Genomic DNA, 6,000 nt, shown 5'->3' on the forward strand with positions numbered 1-6,000 from the left:
ATGTTAAGGTAAAATTTTTATTTTTTTATTCTTCTGTTTTTAACACCCAATTTGTTCATTAAATTATTTAAGTACATGGAAAGTGTAAAGATACCAGTATTTGAAATACCCTGGGGTGTCTAGTTTTCAAAAATATATGGTTTGATGGGAGGTAAATTGAGTTGGCCAGCTTCAGAGATGTCAACATGGGACATGGGGACAGGGTTACCAGATTCAAAAAAATAAAAGGTTTTAAAATGGCAAAATGTTACATGTAGTTATTACCCAATATCTTGCAAAAACAAAAGCAAAAAATTAAAAACATTTGATATTTCTAAACTCAGGTCAAATACCAAAATCTATTTAGCAGGTTTTTTCATTAGCTTTTGTACATGAGTAAAAGATTTTTCATAGGAAATTTTTTATAGGAAATTAGATAGGATCAAAAAAATGGTATCTAAAGAAAGCCCTTCTTGTCCTGTAACAAAAATATATATAAGTTGTGTAGGTACACTAAGTGAGAGAGAAGAAAATTACAGATAAAGACGAGCACCACAAAATATGTTAAAACTGCCTCAGTCCAGAAGTGTACAAAAAAGAAAAAAAGGATATTTTTTATTTACTGGGAATATTGTGTGAAAGGTGTAAGGTGCCTTTTTTTTATATTTATGTACACATAAGCTGTACTAAGCACACAATTCACTTTATTTATAGGTACCGTATACCACCAATGATCACAAGGTGGCAGCATACAATACATAGTATGTCATGATGATTAAAGAATGTCATTTATAAGCACGCTGCAACATTCAAAACTGGACCATTCCTTTGTGTAATAACAGTGAAATACAGCGCTTGCAGTAAAAAATATTTAAGTATATGTATTTTTTCATTTTTTTGTATCACAGGGTGTGAATAACACGTTTCATTTTTCAGAATTTGTGTAATTTTCTTAAATTACTCATGATGTTGAACACTTGTATCCATCTTGTTACATCTAGAAGTCCACGTTGACAGTGTTTTTATATATATATATATATATATAATACAAAACTTCAATGACTTTGCCTATTAATTGTTTTGGGCCGTATTCCGGTTCTCAGAGACTTGGGTCTTTCTGTTGTGGACATTAAAGCCACACTACTAGGTATACTAGGTTATCATCCTTAAATCCCTACTTGCGTAAAAGCTTGGATACCTGTAACCTCTTCGGTTTTTGACTTCAACCTTAAACCAGACTTTTTGGTAAGAAAAGGGGTTGGCTTTGGTATGCAATCCTTATGATAGGGATACTCTAAAACTATATAACTCACCTTCCTTCAATGTTTTCATAAAGAACAAATCACCTCACCATCTGACAACAATGTTTTAACCCCTTAAGGACAATGGGCAGTCCCAAAACCCATTGAAAACAATGCATTTTGAGCCTGTACATGTACGGGCTTTGTCATTAAGAGGTTAAGAATCCTCAATTTCCTGGGGCATGAAATACATGATTAAGGGGCTATCTTGATCCAGACCTAATGTATCACACACGGTGCAGATTATTTTCTTTAATCAGTTACTTAACTTTTTCCCATATCCAGTATTTCTCCAATACACTTCCTCTAAATATCGGTTGTCACATATAGACAATGGAGATACATCCTCATTGGAGCTAAAACTCGTAAAGCATTATAAATAAAGTGTCTGTCAGTGGTTCCCTCCGGAGAAAAAAATAGTTACATTGATTGAAGGAATGATCTTTACTCTGGGATTTGTCATTTACGGTATATGTACAGTAGCAGGAAGACGGGTCTGGGATATAGCAATCTTTTAAAGTTAGGATATCTACATTACACTTTTTTTGTATTAAGGGATATGAACATAATTATATTTTCAAATGATGTAGAAAATGTTGTTTTACGTGTATAACTCTGATGTGAGACACACGTTACTTAAAGGTGCTGTTTCTCTAGATTCTTACATTATGTACTACTATGGTATGCATCTTATACGTTTTAAATAACATACTGTTTTGCTATATTTCCTTGTTGAAAACACTTCAGTGGGCTTCTTAATCCTGTCTGTCTGCTCTTGCTGTCTCTAAAATCACAGACATAGTTTTACTACCTATTACCTCACACCCACTCCCATCACTCCCATCACACCTCACTCTATCATACCTATCGCACAAAACAACTCGGTCAATAACACATATCATACATCACTCCCATCATAACTATCATATATCATTACTCACTCCCCATAACTGTGTATTAGGGTGTGTAGAGCTTTGCAGAAGCATGAAATGGCAGATGGGAATGGCAGAAGGAAATCAGACTGCTGTGATGCAATACACAGATGAGGACTTTAGAGGAAAGCAGGACTCGGTTTCTAGGCAACTGAAGCATCTCAATAAACTTTTAAGCTGTTTTTAATTGACAAGAACATTAGGGAGAAAAACAAAGTGATATTTTCTTTATTTCTCTCTAAAAATATTTTAACCCCTTCGTGACCCAACTGTTTTTTAAATTTTGTACATTTCCTGGCAGTTTCTGCAGTGTTCCCTTACCAGTTTGAAGGCGCCCCCATCTTGGGAAAGGCATACTTACCTTCAATATGGCAAATGTAATCTCTCTGGAGATTAATCACATTGCGCTGATACTTGCAGCAACACCAGCTGAGTGAAGAAAGCAATCTTTGATCGCTTTCTAATCTCCTCTATCTCCAGTACATGCCAGGCGCTTCAATTGTTGTTAACTTAATTCTTTTCTGTAATGTGCCTGACATGTCAATTGTTGTTAACAGGCCCCCTGGGTGGAACAGCACCTTTTATTTTAGCATTCTTTTAATATTGGTTTTTTTCCCTTACTGAGGAGTAGAAAGAACCTAACAACAATGTTTCACTTGCCTCATTTCCCTCAACTAGTAGGAACAAAACATTTAAAAAGGAAAAAAACTGGAGAAAAAAAGAAACTGGCAGTTTAGTGATCCTGCCAAAAAGTATTTGATATATGGGACACAAACAGTGGCGACTCTAGGAACAATATATGGAGGCACATAAGATACCACAGTCAAACCTGGGGGGGGGGGGGTCAATAGTAAGTTCCACCACTAAATCATGCCACTGAAAAAACAAAATAAATATCTGCAGTATGCAATAACTTTTTTTTATTGGATTTACATAATACTTAGACAATCTTTCAAAAGATTTCCTCTCTTCCTCAGGTATTGCTTCAGACCTCAAAATTGTGCCCCCTCAGCTATTTTTTTTACAGAGGTTATTTTATTGACACCGCCCTTATACACACCTGCCCATAAACACACATATACACTGCTCTTACACATGACTGCCCATACACGCTGCCTTGACACCGCCCTTACACACACCTGCCCATAAACACACATATACACATACACTGCCCTTACACACGACTGCCCATAAACACACATATACATACATACATACTCTTCCCTTACACACGACTGCCTTTACAAACACCTGCCCATAAACACACATATATATACATACGCTGCCCTTACATGCTGCCTTTACACATACATGTCCATAAAGACACATATATACATACACTGCCCTTACACACGACTACCCATACACACTGCCTTTTACGAACACCTGCCATTACACACAACTGCCCACACACTGCCTTTACACACACCTGTCCATAAATACACATATAAACATACACTGCCCTTACATACACCTTCCCATAAACACACATATACACATACCATTCCCTTACACACGACTGCCTTTACAAACACCTGCCCATGAACACACATATACACATACACTGTCCTTACACACACCTGCCCATAAACACACATATACATACATACATACTCTTCCCTTACACACGACTGCCTTTACAAACACCTGCCCAAAAACAAACATTTATATACATACGCTGCCCTTACACATGACTGCCCTTACACACTACCTTTACAAACACCTGCCCATAAACACACATATACACATACACTGTCCTTACACACACCTGCCCATAAACACACATATACATACATACATACTCTTCCCTTACACACGACTGCCTTTACAAACACCTGCCCATAAACACACATATATATACATACGCTGCCCTTACACATGACTGCCCTTACACATTACCTCTACAAACACCTGCCCATAAACACACATATACGCATACACTGACCTTACACACATCTGTCCATAAACACACATATACACGCCTGTCCATACACACACATATATACACACACACACCAGCTTACAAACACACAAATACCTACACTGCTCATACACACACCTGCCCATACACACACACACATATATATATATATATATATTTATATATATATATATATACATACACACACAGGCCCGGACTGGCCATTGGGCAGCTCCAGGCCCCTACCTTAAAATAGGCCCAGTCAGGACTGGACTGACTGGGCCTATGCGGCCGCTACGGCCACATTAACGCAGGGCTAAAGGGGCACTTGCCCCTTAAGCCCACAGCAACTGCGACCGGGCCCGCCACTCTAGGGGGCCGGGCAGCCCCCACCAGGGCCGGCCTTAAGGTGTTCGGCCGCACAGGGCGCCACTGCAGCAGGGGCGCCTGCCTGCGACTTAAATTAAAACATCGGGGTTTTTTTTTGTTTGTTTTTTTTTACTTTATTTAACATCCTCCATGTTAAATAAAGTTAAAAAAACACAATTTTAATTTAAGTCCCAGGCAGGGGCGCCGAGCGGTCGCTCATGATGCTTTCAGCAACCGCTCGGCGCCCCTCACTCTTCGTGACTCCGTTGCGGTGCCGGCGTTTCATGTGAAGCGTGCACCGCGGCAGAGTTGGAAGACGGACGCCTCGCGCCCCCACAGCAACAAGGAAAGTAGGGAGAGGGGGGTGCAGTGAGAAGGAGCAGAGGGGGGGGCAGTGAGAAGGAGCAGAGGGCTGGTTGGGGAGATCACAATCTTATACCTGCCTCGGCCCTGAAGACCAGCCCAGGGAAGGCGGCCTCTCTGCTCCCCCCTCCCCTATAGATACACTACTGTTTTAGGGGCTTTGTGGTGCTTTGTGGTGCAACCCTGGAGCAACTGCCTAGTGTTCCAAAATTGGTGTGGGGGGGCAAGGAATAATATAGAGGGGCAACTGCAGCAAAGCCCTTTTATGAGAGTGAAAGAAAAAAATGCCCACATACTTAGAATTACTTAAAGTGATTGTTGGAGAGGTGTAAACTACAGGTGGACATCAAAGTCCATCAAGAAATGTAATCTCTAATATTAGTTTTGGCTAAGGCACCTATATACAAAATATAGAGATCCTCAATACATCTAAGCCCAGGCAGTCCAGTCGTCATGAGGTCAGGAGAGGCCAACCATTTTTCTTTGGGTATCTTTTAGGTATCATTGTTGCAGGAGCTGTAAATTCATACCTAATGTAGAATGTGTGTGGGGAAAAAACACAAAAAATACTACTGTAAACTTTGAAAAAGCTTGGCGGTAAAATGTCTGCATGGAAGGCGTTAAAATACCAGCATTTTCAAAAATACATGGTTTGATGGGCTAAATTGTATTGGCCGGCTTCAAAGATGTCTTAAATAGCACACAGTGCAGAATTACCAGATTTGTAAAAAATGGTTTTGAAATAGCAAAACATTACTTATACTTATCGCCCTATACCAAAAAAACATTGGGTATTTCTAAACTCAGGACAAATAGTAGACTCTAGTTAGCAGTTTTTTTCATTAGCTTTTATAGATGAGTAAAAAGATTTTTCAAGTAAAAGTCAGAAAAAGTAATTTTTTCTACATTTTTTATAGTAAATTATATGATACAATTAAAATAATGGCATCTAATGAAAGCCCTTCTTGTCCTGAAAAAAAGGATATATAACTTGTGTGAGTTCGGTATGCAGAAATGTTAAAACAGCCATTGTCGCAAAGGGGATAATTTGTAATTTTGACATCTGGTCAGTTTGCTACTATGCCCTGTTTGTGACATCTTTGAAACTAGCTAATTAAATTTACCCAATCAAACC

This window comes from Sceloporus occidentalis, unplaced genomic scaffold (assembly GCF_023333645.1).
Source record: "Sceloporus occidentalis isolate IW3139 unplaced genomic scaffold, rSceOcc1.0.p SCAF_34, whole genome shotgun sequence".
NCBI lineage: Eukaryota > Metazoa > Chordata > Lepidosauria > Squamata > Phrynosomatidae > Sceloporus > Sceloporus occidentalis.